Below are 18,124 nucleotides of genomic sequence, written 5' to 3'. Positions count from 1 at the left end.
ATGTAGGGCTGTATCTCAGGAGAGAGGTGGGGTGTGCCCTGGAGTCTCTCTTGGAAGTGGCCAGTTGTAATCATGACTGAAGGAGCTTTGACTATTAAGAGGTGACCATAGGTTGAAATCAGAGCTGTGGGAAACCCTCCTCAAGGACTGAGAGAGGTGGAGGGACAAGGCCCCAGATGGAACAGTCCCTTTGCTTCCTCCTATGGAAATTCCTCTTTGGCCTCTACACCAAAGGAAGTCACAGAGGCCAAGAGAGAAAGAAGTGTTGAGTTGAAACATATTAAACTGCCATTTTTAGACACCAAAAGGTTGACTGTTGGCAATTTCATGTGATTTAACCAAAATCACCCAGTGGAAGGGGTGGGGAGGGTGTGAAACCTTCTAAAGTTTGCCTGTGGCAAGAGGTGGGCATGGGAAGAGTGGGGAGAGTGAAGCTAGCTTTAGGGAAGACCTCTGTCTGTCTCCCACCATGGTGGAGGCTGCATAGAGTGGGGCAGTGGGCTCTGGAAGTTACCCCATTCCCTCTGGGTGGTGGATGCCAATGATAGAGGGGATTTTTTTTTTTTTTGAAAAAAAAAGGTTAATTTATCTATTTGAGAGACAGAGAGAGAATGAACAGAGGAAGGGGCAGAGGGAGAGAATATCTAAGCAAACTACTGCTGAGCATGGGGCTTGATCTCATGAGCCATGAGATCAGACTCTGAAGTCAAACCAAGAGTTGGACACTTACCTGACTGAGCCACCCAGGCACCCCCTCAGTCAATAGATTTAAGGCACAACTCTAAATCCTCCTCACCCTGAAATAATAATACACTGTTACCTAATTTGAATTACACACACATACACACACACACATACACGTACAACTCTAAATCACTCTCTGATCACTGATGGCAGCCAGGGTTAAGAACTTCTGTAGCAGATATGAAAACTTGTGCTAAAGACCTGTATCTATTCATTGAAGGGAAGACAGTAAAGATTCACTCCAGTAGCCTGAAACAATTCTGGAGGATTAGAGGGGATTATTTCTGCGAGCTGCTGCCATACCGCTACTGCCCTCAATCACACTGCCTTGTGATTGATTTTCAGGTAATGACCCTGAAGACAGGGTCAGGGACAGTCTCCTAGTCTTCTGTGTGTTCTCAGCACCTTGCCTGGGTTCCAGACGCCCACTGGAAGCTCCAAGAAATGGTTACTGAATTAAAGCAGAAGGCTACTGATTATATGGCATTCCTATGGAGAGCTAGTAGCTGGAAATCTTCAAGACTAAGGAATGGGATGCAATATTTCTTAAAAGAATTAGATGACAAAATATATTGTTTTCATGGAGCATCTGATTCTCCCAGAATGTATTTTGGTCCTTCAGATAGGAGTTAGGCTGAAATATATCTATGTATGAATTATGAACAATAAATTAATAAACTAGATTTCAAGATAGAAATAGTAAAATACAGGAGGAGAAGAAACTCTTTCTAAAGACCTGAGAACTATTTCAGGAGCACCAAGTACATATAAATAATTGATAGAATATTAATAATAATTTAATTATTCATTGAAATAGGTTCCCTAAAGATATGGATGAAGAAAGACTAGATTAGCCTAGTTGAAGACATATACTTGAAAATAATAGGCTACTTGCTCCAAATATATTCTAACTTTTCAATAATTCAAGCTAGTTGTACCATTTTATTCCATACTTAAAGGTTTTAATCTATCTACTTAATTCACTAACTCATTTGAAAATATGTGAAAGGTACTGTGTTTGGTATCGTGCGGCTACAAAGATGAATCAAGGGAATTTGTCCTCAAGGACATTGATGAAAAGAGGTGGTAAGCCAGGTAGATTCGATTAAATAAATATTCTTCAACATAGAAAGGGATCTGTGGTAAATGAAAGTGCTAGAGTTTTCTGAGGGAGAGAGGTTGCTTCCATCTGTGGGAAGAGAGAGGTCTTGGTGTTGGGAATTCTTTCTGGGAAGGAGATCTGTTGGTGAGGATGGCTGCTGATGGCAGAAGGAAAGAGCATCCTCAGTGGGCATCATAGACACAAGCATGTTTATACAATCAAGTCGCCAAGATTTGGAGCTGGATTCAGGCAGTGCTCATGGGTGCATGAGAGGTAGAACTGACAGCTGGAAACCCATAGAACCAGGTTGTAAGAGGCTGTACTGGAGAGTTCTGAGTTCAAAGAAATAATGTGGATTTTGGAAATGTGAAATTCTCAGCTCTGCTTCATCTGCCTTGGCATTAAAATGATCTACCAGCCAACACCTGAGAGTAACCAAGGACATCCTGGAGATAGGCACCATGTGGTTTGCCACGTGAGAATGGGAATGGAAAGCACCCTTTGGGTTCCTGCCATTTAAAATAACATAGGAACAAAATTAATGAGGGCAGATGATCTCAGTGTGAGGACACTGGGAAATGTCCTGGCAATATCACATCAACCTCACTTTGGGCCATCATTAATGGAATAGCGTGATGAAGAGGTGTCACTACATGAGTGGCATATGAGCAAAGGAAAAACAAACACGGTGCTCAGGGTTCCGATAGATTATAGCCAGTATTTCCACTATGATTCAACACCTCTCATGCGTTCTCATTTAATTTTGGTATCAATCCCATATATTACATTATTCTCATTTTAGACATTTCAAAAGGAAACCGAGACTCGGAATGGCCTAAAAAAACAAAAGAGGCAAGCTTGCAAGCCAGTGGCAGGGCTTTGATTTGAATCTGGGTCCTTTGGGCCCCAAATCCAGGGCTTCCCAGAATTAACACCTTTGCCTCATAAACAGCAATTCCTAACCTTCTCCAAATCTTGGGTCCCTTGTCTGTGAATCAGGGAGTGAGGCTTGGGGGAGGGGCAGGCACATACCAGTACCAAGGCTGCTCACACCACGGGAGCATTTGGAAGCTCAAATGGAAGCACATTTTCACCACGGAAGTAAGGACTATATTAACAGACATGCTTTGATGAAGGGACGAGGGTATTGGAAGCTGTGCAAAACCGGAGTGCTTTCTAAACCTGCCGAGTTGGCACAGCTGGGCCACAGTGGCAGAGGTATGTGTGTAAGGGGGTGGTCAAAGGAGGTGGCCCTCTTCTCAGCCGCTCCAGTTCTCCCCGAGGTCAGCTCCAGGTCCTAATTACCTGGGACTGGGCATAGCTGTCCTTGTGGTAGGCCCTCAAGCATTGAGTGTAGCCCCAAAGGCCAGAGCTAGGCCTGCTGACCCCTCACGCTGCTCGCTCACGTGGTGTGTGCCCTGGCTGGCCGGGCCCCATGCCTCTGCCAGGTGCTCGTGCTGATAGCTCGGAGCCAAGGCCACCATCGAGAATGCTGCTGAGGGCCTTGGCCTGGTCCACGTCCTGCCACACCGAACGCCCGTGCATTCGACCTGCTGCCAGGAAGCCTTCGCTGCCTGCTAGCAGAGGGGGCCAGGGAATCCCCACAGTCTGCATGACTAATCGGTTCAAAGACGCCAGCCTCGAGGGCATAAGGGGCCCCTGTTACCACCTGCCAAACTCAGAGTCAGTGCTACCAGATTTACTTTCTAATTCATAAATCCTGGTGGATCAGAGCATGTCCTCCCAGCTTTGCTGAATCCTCTCTGGCAGGAGCTGGGAACAAAGCCACAGCCCCGGGGTTCGGCCTTCGCCTCCTGTCTCCAGGGCCCGGAGTCTAGGGCCAGCAGAGATGGTGCCACGGGCCTAGCAAATGGCAAACTTTTGGTGTGAATTTCCAGTATTTGAATATTGATAGTCCAGAATATTGAATGTTGATGGAAGGAAGGGAGGGGTTCTCGCCACATTGTCCCCCAAGTGGCCCCTGCCTTCTGCTTGGCTTGCAGGGGGAGAGTTGCTCTTCGGGATCTTGGGCTGCCTTCAGATGAAAGTTCCAATCAGAAATTGTTCCTGGGCTCCAGACTCCCAGCAGGCTTTGGGGTGGGTGTCAGTGAGTCTGTGCACTTCTTGGACTCGTCTGTGTCTTGTCTATACTTCTTGAATATCTCGTCTACATTGCACATGGCAGTTAAGAATCCCTACTGGTGGGGCACCTGGGTGGCTGAGTGGTTGTGCGTCTGCCTTCCAGCTCAGGTCATGATCCCGGGTTCCTGGGATCAAGTCCTACATCGGGCTCCCTGCAGGGAGCCTACTTCTCCCTCTGCCTTTGTCTTTGCTTCTCTCTCTGTGTCTCTCATGAATAATAATAATAATTTTTAAAAATCTAAAAAAAAATCATTAAAGAAAAAAGAATCCCTATTCGTGCCCTAGCAGTCTCTCTTTTCTTTCTTTCTTTCTTTTTTTTTTTTTTAAGATTTTATTTATTTATTCATGAGAGAAAGAGAGAGAGGCAGAGACACAGGCAGAGGAAGAAGCAGGCTCCATGCAGGGAGCCCGATGCGGGACTCAATCCTGGGACTCCAGGATCGCGCCCTTGGCTGAAGGCGGCGCTAAACCGCTGAGCTACCCAGGGATCCCCCTAACAGTCTCTATTGGGATTCTATAGGGCCTTTCTTATTTCTCGAGAGATCCACAATCCAAGAATAGTTAAGAACTGTTGCTCCAGAAAGAGAAAGCTCCTGTGTCCTGCTCTCTGTAAACAGGGACCCTCTGCTCCCAGACTTCCAGGAGCTGGAGCATCAGCTGCGGACAGGGCCCAGGCGTGGCTCTGGAGCAGGTACTCAGGTATCCAGAAACTGGAAGCGCTTTCCCCCTGACCGATCCAGGGACACGGTTGCCCGCCTCAGCCTCCTCCTTCCCGCCCCCTCCCTCATACAGGCCTCGGAAAGGGTGGGACCAGATCCGCAGTCGCCCCTGAGGGATTTACCAGCTGGACGGCGACGAGGGCTGTCTCTCGGGGGAGCACAGGTGCGGAGAGGCTGGGCGCCTCTCCAGGATCCGCCTCCCACTAGCTCCAGGAAGGGGATGTAGCAGCGTGTAGGGGCGCAGTGGGCTACAGAGTCCTGTCTTCAAAGAACGGATACCCCCAGAGGTAAACAAGAACGACCGGGAGGGCGGCAACAGCCGTCGGAGGGGGAAGATCAAGGCAACAGCAGAGTCCAGGAGCAAGGGCTGGCCGGCAACATAGACACAACATAAAGATGTGTCTGTGCTGAATATGTCCAGTGCAAAACCAAAACCAAAACCAGACGACTGCAGTCTCAGAATCTCAGAAGGTGGGGGAGGGAAGGGGGGAGGGGGGTGAGATCCAGGCCACGAAGGCACAAAGGTGCCCCAGGAGTGCCTCCCCTCCTGTCTGAAGTACTGAGGTTCTAGAAAAGCACTGGGGCTCCCCAGAGAGGCAGGGAGCGCTGTATGCTGTGCTCCAGTGAAAGCCCAGGGACCCCCAGCCCCAGCCCCAGCCTCCACTGGGGAACCAAGCCTGAAGCCCTTTGCTAGTAAGGGGGCCTCAGGTCTCCACCATCCCCGCAGTACTCGCCTGTGGCAGAGAAAACCCCGAGTCTTCTCCATCCTCTCTCCTTCGCAGTTCAGGGCCTCCTTGGGGCAGTGCTCCTCGGCTATTCTGGAGGAAGGGGGGAGCATAGGAAATCACTTTTTCTACCAATTCCTCATCTAACAGCACACCCTGCTCCCAGCTCTGTCTCGAACAGGCCCCCCGCCGACCTTGGGGACCTACTTTTATCAGGCCCGCAAGGTGACGGGCACCTGCCCACTAGCTGGCTGCCCCGCGATGTGGGTCCTGGGCTGCCCCAGACAGGCTGACTCTCCGGCAATCCACATGTGCATATGAAGGGCCCATTTACAATCCTTGGTTCAAATGTTTAGACAGCCGTTTTTAGTGGGGCAAAGGCACCCTGAGGCCTACCCCGCGCTGCACCCCCACCCCCCACAGGTAAGTGCCCCTGCGGGCGGCCCTGCTCCTCGCAGAGTTTCGGGGGGCACAGGGCCCGGGCTGCCCTCACAGTGTGGAGCTCAACCACAGGGCAGTGGGGAGAGCTTACCCAACCTCCTGGTTGAGTATATTGTTCTGTGGTTTACTAGGACACCATATATGGTTCCCAGGAAATCCTGGGGGGGCAAAAATCCATCATCGATGGTGACCTTCAATATTCTTATGTATTCCAGCATTGCTTGTAAGCACAGGAACTTCACTCAGGGTCAGTCTCTCTTAATCACTGAATTAGCCAATCATTAACACCTGACCATCTCTGCCCCGCTCTGTAAAGAACATTAAGAACGACTATTAGAAATACGGGGTCCTCCATTGATTAGTGAAATATGTCTATGTATGCATGTGTACACACGCATATATACTGATACAAAAGAATATCTAGTTAAACTGCTGAGTGGGTGACAGAGACATTAAATCCTCTAAGAGCTCAAAGAAAGGGTAAAAGGAGCACAGTGAAAGATGGAGAAATCAGGAAAACTCCCTGGAGGAGGTGATGTCTGAGCTAGAACTTGAGAAATGGGAACAACTCTCCTGGACCTTCATGGGCAGGAATGACCCTGGTTTAGTTGGCTGGGAGAAATGGAATTTCTGATTGAGTGGCGGTGGAGGAGCATAACTCAATAAACAACACGGATAACACTTTGGTTAATGTGGTGGGGAAATATCTGGCTTTTCAGTTCAGCATCTTTTTAAATGGAATTGAGCAAAATCAGTTTGTTAGTGGTAGTTGGACTATGCAGGACACACAGATGTCAGCAAGGGCAGCAAATGCTACATTCTAGGTTGGGCAAGTAACATCTGCTAAGAGTGATGTTACTTATCACTCTTAGGGGCACCTGGGTGACTCACTTAGTAAAGCACTGGACTCTTGATCTCAGGATCATGAGTTCAAGCTCCATGTTGGGCTCCACACTCCTACTTAGAAAAATAAATATAAATAAATAAATAGATGGATCTTATAAATCAATAGGAAAATAGCAAACATCTTCTTTGAAAAAATGGGCAAAGGAGAGTATTGAGCATGATGTAAAAGAAGGAAAACATAAGAAAATGTACAACTTCATAAGAAAAGCAGAAAGTTAAAAACTACAATTTGGCAAGGTTAAATAAAAAGATAAAAACCAATGTAATGGGCAATCATAAGATCATATACTGTTGGTAAGAACAGACCAGTGTGCAGCCTTCAACTAAGCAGATAAGTCCACCTTTTAGAACTTATCCTGAAGAAAGAATTAAGAGTTTGAATAAAGAGTTTGTGCAAGGATTTTCATTACCTGAGTTTACCACAAAAACTATAATAACTTTAAAAAAATTTTTTTAAGGATTTTATTTATGAGAGACACACAGAGAGAGGCAGAGACACAGGCAGAGGGATAAGCAGGTTCCCTGCGGGGAGCCCCATGTGGGACTCGATTCCAGGACCCCAGGGTCATGACCTGAACCAAAGGCAGATGCTCAACCACTGAGCCACCCAGGTGCCCCTAAAATAACTTTTTAAATGGGAGAGCCAAGGGGCACCTGGGTGGCTCAGTTGGTTAGGCATCTGCTTTCAGCTCAGGTCATGATCTTGGGGTCCTGGGATCCAGCCCCATATGGGGCTCCCTGCTTAGTGGGGAGCCTGCTTCTCCCTCCTACTTGTGCTCTCTCTCACTCACCCTCTGTCAAATAAACAAAATCTTCAAAAAAAAAAATGGGAAAGCCAAGAACAGGGTATAAGAAATACGTTTACTGGGGGTGCCTGAGTGGTTCAGTCAGTTAAGTACCCAACTCTTGATTTCAGCTTAGGTCATGATCTCAGGGTCATGAGACCAAGCCCTGCACCCGGCTCCATAGTCAGTGGAGAGTCTGCTTGGATTCTCTCTCTCCTTCTTCCTCTGCCCCTCCGCCTGCTTGAGTGTGCACTCGCTTGCTCTCTCTCTCTCTCTCTCTCTCGTTCTCAAATGAAATAAACAAATCTTAAAAAAAAAAGAAATATGTTTATTAATTTGGAGGTTTGTTTGCAACATATTATCACATTTTTTAAAAGGCATAAAGCAGATCACACAACAGTACGCACGCACAGTGTATATGCTATTGGTATATAAAAGTAAAAACAAACCAAACTATATAAACCTACATACGTACACATATAAATATATACATACATGCATATGCATCCATCTGTATGTATTTCTCTTTCTATATGTACATGTAGGCGTACATGTACACACATATGCATATATACAAATAATACAAATACATATATACACCTAGGCGTTATCATTCCATATTTCTAAGTAATGGGATTACAAGCAATGTCTATTCTCTTTTGTATATATTTTATGTTTATTTTATAACTGTTTTCTACACTAAGAATATTTTTCCCTTTAATTTAGAATAAGAAAGCTCAGAGAGCCCCGTGCAGCCGCACTGCCGCCGCTAGCCTAATTTCCATCACACCCAGGAGGAGCTGCAGCTGTGGCCGCTGGCCCCTGTCACCGTCCCTGCAAGAACAAGCCACCGGGCCAGACCCAACAGCTGCCTGCCTGCCCTCTGCAAGGCCATACCAAGCACCCAGAGCAACAGCTGAGGACTCACTTGTCTGATGCACCTGCCTGCTGGGCCAAGGTCACTGCAGTGAAGTTTTGGGGAACAGTAAAATGGTTCAGTGTAAGAAACGAATATGGTTTCAGCAAACAAGGAGGACACCAAGGAGGAGGTGTGTGTACACCAGACCGCCACAAAGAAGAACTCCAAGGTAGAAGGCTGAGAGACTGGGATTTGATTTGATCCTGTTCAAGGAGAAAAGAGGCAGCGACAGCAAATCCTGGGGGCCCCTGTGGAGCTCCAGGGTGAGGTGGTAACACAGAGCGCACCCTAGGCTCCGCAGACTGGCCCAGGGCCCCAGGGCCCCCACGGCCATCACCAGCGGAACCTCCAGAGCCGTGAGAGTGCAGGTTACAGAATGTGGCACCAGGAGTAAGCCCCGTGGTCAGTCCCAACATCACCAGCCCTATCCTACCGCCTGCTGGCTCCCAACTGGCTGGACCCCAGCCTTCCAACCCTCCTGTGTGGGGAGAAGGGTGGCGGGGCTGACAAGCGGGGTGCAGGAGAGCAAGGTAGGCCCATGAGGCAGGACATGCATCGGGCTTACAGACCACGATTCTGCAGGGGTATCTCCTTGCCAAAGACAGAGAGGATGGCAGTGAAGAAGACAAGGAAAAGAGACCCAAGGTCAGCAGCCAGCTCAAGGTTGGTACCCACACAACCTCAATCACCCACGCAGATGCACAGAAACCCCGAAACGCTAGATGGCATGGGGACAGAAGAGCCGATCTATGGGCTGAGCCTCTGCTCCCAGGCTGGGCAGGCCGGGGCTGAGTAAATGCCAGGTGACCCTCTCTCCCACCACCTGGTCTAGCCATCCAACAAGTACGAATTTAACATTCCAGCAATAAGAGATGAGCAAAAGACTGGAGCTGAAGACATTAAGTGCTTGCTTTTTGCCCACTGACCAGATAACTAGAACTACCTACATTATCTCTGCAGGATGGGGTTTCTATTATTTTTACCTCAAGACAACTCTTATTGGGAATGACAAATGTGGGCTTTTTTAGTTTGTTTTTTTTTTTAAGATTTTATTTATTTGAGAGAGAGAGAGAGAAAACATGAGTGGAGGAGGAGGGCAGAGGGAGAGGGAGAAGCAGACTCCCCGCTGAGTGGGGAACCCGATGTGGGGCTCTATCCCAGGACCCTAGGATTACCACCCGAGCCAAGGGCGGATGCCTAACCAACTGAGCTACCCAGGTGCCCCTATTTTGTTTTTCTAAAGAGACCTGGTTTTTCTCAATTCACCTTTAGAGGTTTTTTAATGTTTCATATCTGTTCAAATTGAGATTTCTAAGGACCTCATTCTTAATTTGTAATAAAAGTTTACAATTTGCTTTTTCAAAAGGACCAACACACAGCAAGCACATGGTAATAAAGATCTTAAGTAATAAATACATAATTTTAAAAATGTAAAGCTCAGATTCTTCTGCAGGAACCCATGTTAGTAGGACGGATGGAGTAGTAGGAACTCACAGTGAGAGTGAATGATGCAGAGGAGCCAGGAGATTCTGGAAGAAGCATCCTAATGTTTACAGCCCAGAGCCCAGCATTTGTGAGGCCGAGCAGAAGGAGATGTGGCTCCGCTTCCTGACACAAATTGCATCTGCCAGCGTGTATTTCAAAGAGCAACACCTGGAGATAGAAAGAGGAGAGAAAACTGAAGTGATAGACCTCAGGCCCAAAAGGGAAATAGTGGCAAGAGTGCATAAAATCCAGCCTGGAGGCTGTTGTTTTGCACACCACACCCTCACCAGTGGCTTCCACAGTCTCAAAAAGTTGAAAAATGAATCCACATTAAAGAAGGTGGATGTGTGTCCTAAGAATCTCCCTCAAATGGCTCAGAGGTACTTCTATTTCGTTCAAGTTGGTGAAGTACCCTCTCCTGAGTTCTGAAAAGCAAGACTTCCTCCTTCCCTCTTCTAGAAGGAACAACATGAACAATGAAAGTATCCTACTCTTAGGAAAAATTTCTTCTATCCAATCATTATCATTATACCCATTCTACAGCCGGGGAAGCGGAGGCTTTGGGGCACATGCAGGACTTGATCCCAGTGTACTAACTCCCTCCTCCCTCGGTAATTTTTTGGAGCACCTAAAAAACAAAACTAGGGTCCGTGGGTGGCTCAGTCTGGAGCCTGGGATGGAGCCCTGCATCTGGCTGCCTGCTCAGCGCGGGGGCTGCTTCCCCTCTCCTGTTCCACCTGCTTGTGCTCTCTCTTTCGGTGTCAAATAAATAAATAAATAAATAAATACATAAATAAATAAATAGTAAGATATTTTTTTAATTCAAAAATGAAAATAAAATAAAATAAAACACAGAGCTCATTCAAAAGCAGACGTTTACACCAAACAGGCACTGCCGTGTTTGATATTTAAGGGAAGGCAAGGGCGCAATCGCGGGCCTTATTTATCATCTTGCCTCATTACACAATCACGTCAAAGCTGCTGATACATCGAAGCGGGAGCCCCACGTTTTGCGTTGTTTTGCTTTGTTTTGTTAATCCCAAGGTGGACTCTGGTCAACTCCGCGGGAGGCAGGAAACAGCAGCCCCGGGCCGGGTCCCCGGGAGCCGGTGTCAGACGGAGAGGCCGGGCGGGCTGCAGCGCTCCTCCCTCCTCCCTGATGCTTCCTTCTTTTCTTTTAAAAAAAATCTTGTATATTTATTCATGAGACACATAGAGGGAGGCAGAGACACAGGCAGGGGGACAAGCAGGCTCCCTGCGGGGAGCCCGATGCGGGACTCGATCCCAGGACCCCGGGATCATGACCTGAGCCAAAGGCAGACGCTCAGCCTCTGGGCCACCCGGGCGCCCCTCCCTGATGCTTTTCAAGCAGGAGCTGCAATCTTTAAAACTAACCGGAGCCCAAACAGACCCATAAAAGGGAGCAGAGGATACTCTGTTTCCCCTGGTGCTGAGAACTAAAGGGAGACTCGCCCCGACCCCGACCCCGACCCCGACCCCGACCCCGACCCCGACCCCGACCCCGGGTGCTGTGCCGGCCTCCAGCCCCGGCAGGGCCTCCTCCGCAGTCGAGGACCAGTGTCCGCAGCCCGCAGCCTTTGCTTGCTCGTGTGTTTTGTTTGGCTGCTCCTCAGACATCCTCAGGGTTTTTTTGTTTGTTTTACTTTAGGAAAAAAAAAAAGGATTTCTGTGCCTTTTGGACTGAATTGTTTTCGATAGGCAATGCATTTGCATAGTCCAGAAACAAAAATATAGAAAAATGAATACACAGCGAAATCTTTTTGAAGTTAATTTTATTTTCTTTATGTCATCTCCACCCAAGATGTGGCTCAAACTCATGACCACAAGACCAAGAAGTGAGTGCTCTACTGGCGGGGTGGCGGGATGCCTCTATATGGGGAAATCTTGATCACACCTTTGCCCACATCTCAGTGGTCCTCTCTCTTCCTCATGGGCAACTCTTTTTCATTAGTTTCTTATGTAGCTTTCCAGTTTGCTACATAATATACTTATTTTTCTCACTTTCTTATTGAATAGGCACTCTCAATGGGGGTGATACCACCCCCAAGGGGGTGAAAATGGATTTTGGGAAGCGAAAAATTCTTCCTCTTTTTATGGATAAATCACAAAGACATACATTAGACATAAAGCATATAAACAAATATACATGATATTAAAATTTCATGGGGTGGCAATGAGGAAAAAAATATCTCTAAATTTCTTAGGAGGGTGATAATGAAGAAAAATCTGAGAAACACTGCTATAGAAATCAGTAGACGATATGCACTAGTCTGCACCTTGCTTTTTTCACTCCACAGTATATCCTAGGGATCTTTCCACATCAATTGATGCATTTACTTTCATTTTTTTATAGTGACATGGTATTCCATTGTGCAGATGCCATTACATCTTTAACCTGTTCCCTATTAATACATACTTGGTTTGATTCTAATCTTTGGCTGTTGTAATATCGCAGCGAACAGTCTTCTGCTTACATTGTATATACTCACAGGTATCATGGACGCCTGGAAATGGGGTTGCTGGGTCCAAAGGTAAATTCCTTTATTTACTTATTTTTTTAAAAAATTTTATTTATCCATTCATGACAGACACACAGAGAGAGGCAGAGACACAGGCAGAGGGAGAAGCAGGCTCCATGCGGGGAGCCCGACGTGGGACTTGATCTCAGGTCTCCAGGATCACACCCTGGGCTGAAGGCAGGCGCTAAACCGCTGAGCCACCCAGGGATCCCGGTAAATTCCTTTAAAGGCTGGCAGACACTGCCAGATGCCTCTCCATGTTGCACTGAGTCTGTCATCCAATGTAAGAAACAGGTTGGCTACTCTTTAAATGGCTGTCTGACACCCCCTGAGGATTATTATGTTAGTTGGAACTGGGCTGGGGGCCAGGTGGTCATGGGGTTCCTGGGTCTCCTCTGGGCTGGGCCGTGTGCCTCAGCGAAGCAGAGAGAGGGCCCTTGGTGATAGTAGTCATCAGGGGGTCCGTACATGTGTGATGAGGAGCTTTGGGCCTTCAGAGGGAATATTATTTGGGGTGACCTCAGGCAGTGGTGTGGGATTTGGCACTCCTCCCTCATAATCTAGGGCCTGTAGCTTATGGGAAGGCAGTTCCCAGTACAAAGTGAGCATAACTCAACCTTGACTTTCTATCCTAGAAGCAAAGGGCCTGGCAGGGGAGGTTAGTTCTGCATGGAACATTCAGGCTCTCACACAGCTTGGCTCCTGACACAATTCCCTTTCCCACAGTCCTGTGCAGGGAGGGATGTCACGGGGCAGAGGCCTCATCTTCCCCAGAAACCTCAGGAAGGTGATTGCATGTGCACACACACACAGGCACACACACATGCACACGGGAGGTGCGGAGCCCTCCCTGCAGCCCCGTTATCACTTTGATCTGGACTGAAATTAATTGCTCGTGAGACATTTGTGCTTAACACCTCAACTGACTCTGCAAAGATTTTATTTGGCCTTTAAATTATTTAAACCATTGTAATCATATTTGCTTTCCACAGAAATCTGCTGTATTTACCAGCTTGAAAGGAATCAAATGAAGCTCCTGGGGTGGCTGGCCGCTGCTCTGGGCTCTATTTGGATCCCCCTCCTGGAGATAGTCATCCCCGCATGGGGTTCGAGGCGTGTTTTCTGGTGCTTGTTAACCAAGGTTGAATACATCACAGCATACAGCAATTTACACTGCATTACAATCGTGTCTGAGCGATCGCTGGGCAGGATTGTGACTCTGATAATTCATTCAAGACATCGTCTCCTTCCTGTTCCAGTCAGATCCCGGAGCCCACCTGGTCTTTCCTGCCTAGTTCTGCAAGGAACTCGGGATTCCCGCTCTGCTCAGAGAAGACTTTTTAGTCTAGTGAATGAATTTAAATAAATAAACATCTGCCGTAAACCTGACTTCAAGGAAGCAGTGGGCGCAGGGCCTCCCCTTGCCTCTGCAGCTTCTCTCCGTGACGCTGAGCGCGATAAAGCTCCAAGCCAGCACGAGACGCGATAGAAGTGTCAAATGACATGAATTGTGAATCATAAGTCACAGTTCCATTTGCTCCGCCACAGTGTGAAAATGGCAAATTTTTCATCAAGAAAGACAAGAAGAACTAGGGTTGCCTCCATGTCACTTGGCTGCCACGATCCTGCCGTTGTCCACATCTTGGCTGGTGGACCTTCTCCGGCCCCTGCTCTGGCCTGCTCGGACCAGCACTTGCCTGCCTTGTCTGTCCTGGATGCACGCATTGCTCACTCTCCCTCAGGTGACCGATATTTTAGACAGTTTGGATTGTTGTTTCATTCATGGTAACAACTGGGGAAAGTGGAAAAACAACAGTGGAATCAACTGGTAATTCATTCTCTCTCTCTCTCTCTCTTTCTCATTCTTTCTGTCCTTTCCCCCTGCTCTTTCCCATCCCCATATTTTCTCTCACCTGCCCCGGAATTCCAAAGAGAGGTAGGATAAGAACCAGTAGAACCCAGGTTTAGCTGAAACCACCAGGGCCTTTTACAAATGATACTCAGAACAGGGCTGTGGAGTCATACTTGCATGGAGTATTTGGAGAATTTGTAGTAAATACTCCCAAATTTGAGAATTCACACCAGGTCTATGACAAAAATTCCGTGGCTTCTCCACAGCCCTTCCTGGGTCTGGGGTGTGTCTGAAGCACTACCTTCTACTTCTAGAACACACATCTAGCCCTACTGAGTCTCTACATGGTGGGCCAAACCATATTGCAAGATGCCAGGCACTTCGAGAGAGGCCTAGGTTAGCAGTGATTTATTTTATTTTTAAGACTTGATTTATTTACTTAGAGACCATGTGTGAGCTGGGCGAGGAGAAGAAGGTCTGGGAATGCCTGGCAGTAGCCCTTTTGCTGTCACAGCAAAACCCTCCCAAGGGAAACGGAACTTTTTTTTCTAACCGGAGCTGGAATGAGCCCCCAGCCAATGTCCCAAACTGGTTCAGTTCCATTTTTAGGGTGAAGTATTACCATGTTCTATGGAGAAATGATCCGATCTTAGCAGCTCGCTCTTCAGGCTGGTCAGTGACCAGTCTACTGCCCTGTCCTTTTCCTCCCCGCGGGAGATGAATGGCCCCTTCTTTCCTTAAGTTTCATGGCTGGTCCCACTGCTGAAAATACCATTCTCAACACAACATAGCCTCTGGTAGGCTCTGTACAGGGATGTCCCAGCCTCGGGTCTCCAGGCAGGGTGGGGTCCACCAAGCAGAGCTGGCACCTCGCTTGCCCGGACAGTGCAGGTGTGAAGGGGAAACCACCCAGGGCCTTTAGGGTGCAGCCTGCAGCCCTGGCATCAACTGGAGTTGGAAGAGGTGCCAGGTGATGAGGGCGGCCAGTCCTGAAAAGGAGGAGGAGGCCTGGCTGGAAAGACAGGGGAGGGAAGGCGTGGCATGGTTAAGGATGACCATCAGCGTTCCTGGTTTTTACAGGCTCTCGATTGTTCACTTGATTCAATATCTAACTTAGGTGAACAGATGGTAATCAGATAACATCAACTGCTTCTACTTCCTCTGGCTTCTCCTTCCTTGTCCTCAAAGGAGTTCCAAGTTTCTTTTGTTTTGTTTTGCCTTTTTTTTTTTTCTTTTACAAAGGAAATTAGACAAAGCAGGACCTAGAAACCATTGACACAGTGTGTGTATCGGGGCGGGGAGGCACATTTTCTTTGCAAAAGGGAGGCTGGCAGGGTTTTCCGTGCTGCTTGGATCCGTGGCTCAGGGAAAGAATCCTGGAGTGAAGAGCAGCAGAGTTTCAGTTCCTGGGCATAAGACCATCGTGGGCAAACTAATTAGGCTTCTGCTCTCAGATGAAATCTTTTGCAGGGCAGAGAGCATGATGACATAGAGGAGGCAGCTCGGAGATGCGTTTCCTATAATAAATTCTCCATGCATGCTGGGGACAGTAAAGCACTTTCGTACACGGTTTTTTATGAGACATCTTGGGCACACAGAGGTGAGGCGGGGGGAGAAAGAAAACGACAACAAAACAGAACCCAAAATAGCACAGCATTGCGTGGGAAGGATGATAAACTTACAGCACTCTGGTGACAGACGTGGAGGTTTCACTTTATTGCTCTATAACCGAGTGTCTTGGGAGGTTTACTGTTTCCATTCTTTCCTTTCTCCATGTTCCTATGTTTTCCTCATGTGAATATATATGTTGTTGCATATTTTCCTTCCATTTTGGATGTTTTTCCTCATCTCAACCTACCTTGGATCCCTGCAGCCTTGCTGCTCGGGAGGGATGTGATTGGCCCCATGGCAAAGTGCCCTCCAGCGCCGCGTCTCAAGGGCTGCCTCGTGTGAAAATGCCTGTGGCCCCAGCTGGCCCCCGAGCATCATCATTCAAGGACCAGGCCCAGCTGCTGCTGCTTTGAAGGCAGAGGCATCCCCTGAATCTGAGGAAATGGGATTCCTGGGATACCCCCCCACACACCAGTTCACTCGAAGCCAGGCAACCATCTGTTGGGCCGCAAGGAAAGTCACGGCAGCCTGAAGCAGCTTTTGCATCTTGCTCGTGCCCATTCCTTGATGATCAGGCTGTTCCCGGGGCTTCCACTTTCCACAAGGAAGTCCTACCACTCCTGCGTTGACCCCAGTCCCAACCCGAACAGCCCAGGAGAGACAGGGAGTGGTGGGCGCCACAGTCCTGCACCTCTGCGATGGCATTTTCAGGGTCTAGGCCGACTCATTGCACGTGAACTTGGACGATGAGGCGTGACCACCACCATACCTGTAGGCACCAGGGTCCATACATGGGGTCTGCGATATCCCCTGGATCAGGCGGCACTGAATGGGAGAAGCCGAAGGGCAGGGGGTGGTGACCAGGGAAGGATCTGTGGAGTTCGCAGAGGCTAGGTCTGTGCTAGACCAGGCTACCCATGCCAACCATGCGGGCTGCTACTTTGGCATCCAGTCTTGAGCGTGCGGCCACTGCAGGTCCGCCAGGCCATCAGTTGAAAAGAAAGCAGGATGTAGGTGACAGCAAGAACAAACTGGAACTTGCAAAGGTGAGCTGAAATTCCCGTGACAACTGAAACGTGGAGAGGAAGGGGAACCTGCTTGTGTCTCCTGTCACCTTGATGCCTCGGGTGACGTGCGGGGGAAGCTGGCCCCCTCTGCTGCAGAGCTGAACGTACACATGGCGCAGGACTTGGAGAGGGTGAAGGAGGTCTGGTGGGCGCTACAAGATCTCCAGAGCCTGGCCTGTCCCTCACCACCCCGGGGAGCTGGCGGGGCTAGCGGTGGTGTCTACAAACCCCTAGAGCACCTGTAGCCCTGCCCTACATTTCAGAGCTTGAGAACTCTGGTTCTTATTTCACCTCCAGCTTCCCAATTTTGGTCTCATGTGGCCACTGCTCACCTGGGACCATATGGGACAGGGAAATCCGGGGACTACAGCTCCGGTTGTCTGTGCTGCGGTAGTACAAAACTGCTCTGATGCCTGTCCAGAGAGTGGTGACCTTCTACCTCCGCGTCCCTCAATCCCACCTGTGGAAGAAATGCCAATCCCAGTGCGGTACATTCGTTCTCGTGCCCGTGTGTTTCGTTCACTGCCACATCTCTGGTCAATTCCAGAGGCAATCTCCACAAATTCTGATCTTCTGGCCAGTTTTCAGGCCACTCTGCATTTTTATGGCAGTCCTCGAATGAGCAGGCGTTTGCTGAGCACCCTTTTGGAGCTAGACCCTGGGCTGGAATCGAGGAAAAAACAAAGAAACAGAAAAAGCCACTCGTACCCTCTGGGTTAAGAGGCGACATGGATTCATTGGAAGCTAATTAATATCCCAGTGTTACACTGGGTAAGAGGCAGGCAGTGCTAATGAGTGCTCTAGGAGTGTCCTTGCGGAGGACTTTGGGGAGGCTTCCCAGAGGAGTGGGACTTCCAGCAGTGTGTTAAAACAGATGGAGAGGGGAGGCAGGGGGAAGACAACAGCAAAGGAGCAGAAGTCGGAGATGGAAAGGTCCACTGGGGGCAGGGAAGGCCCCAGCCCCCCTAGCTCAAGGGCGGGGTGTAGAGGATGGGAGGCAGAAAGTCGGGGCACACATCCAGGAGGAGGCTGGCATGTGATCCCCCCAACTGCCTGAGCTCGCCCAGCCTTGTGAATGGAAAACAC

The sequence above is a fragment of the Canis lupus genome, chromosome 10 (assembly GCF_048164855.1).
Source record: "Canis lupus baileyi chromosome 10, mCanLup2.hap1, whole genome shotgun sequence".
NCBI classification, from domain to species: domain Eukaryota; kingdom Metazoa; phylum Chordata; class Mammalia; order Carnivora; family Canidae; genus Canis; species Canis lupus.
Note: the sequence above shows the minus strand (reverse complement) of the source record.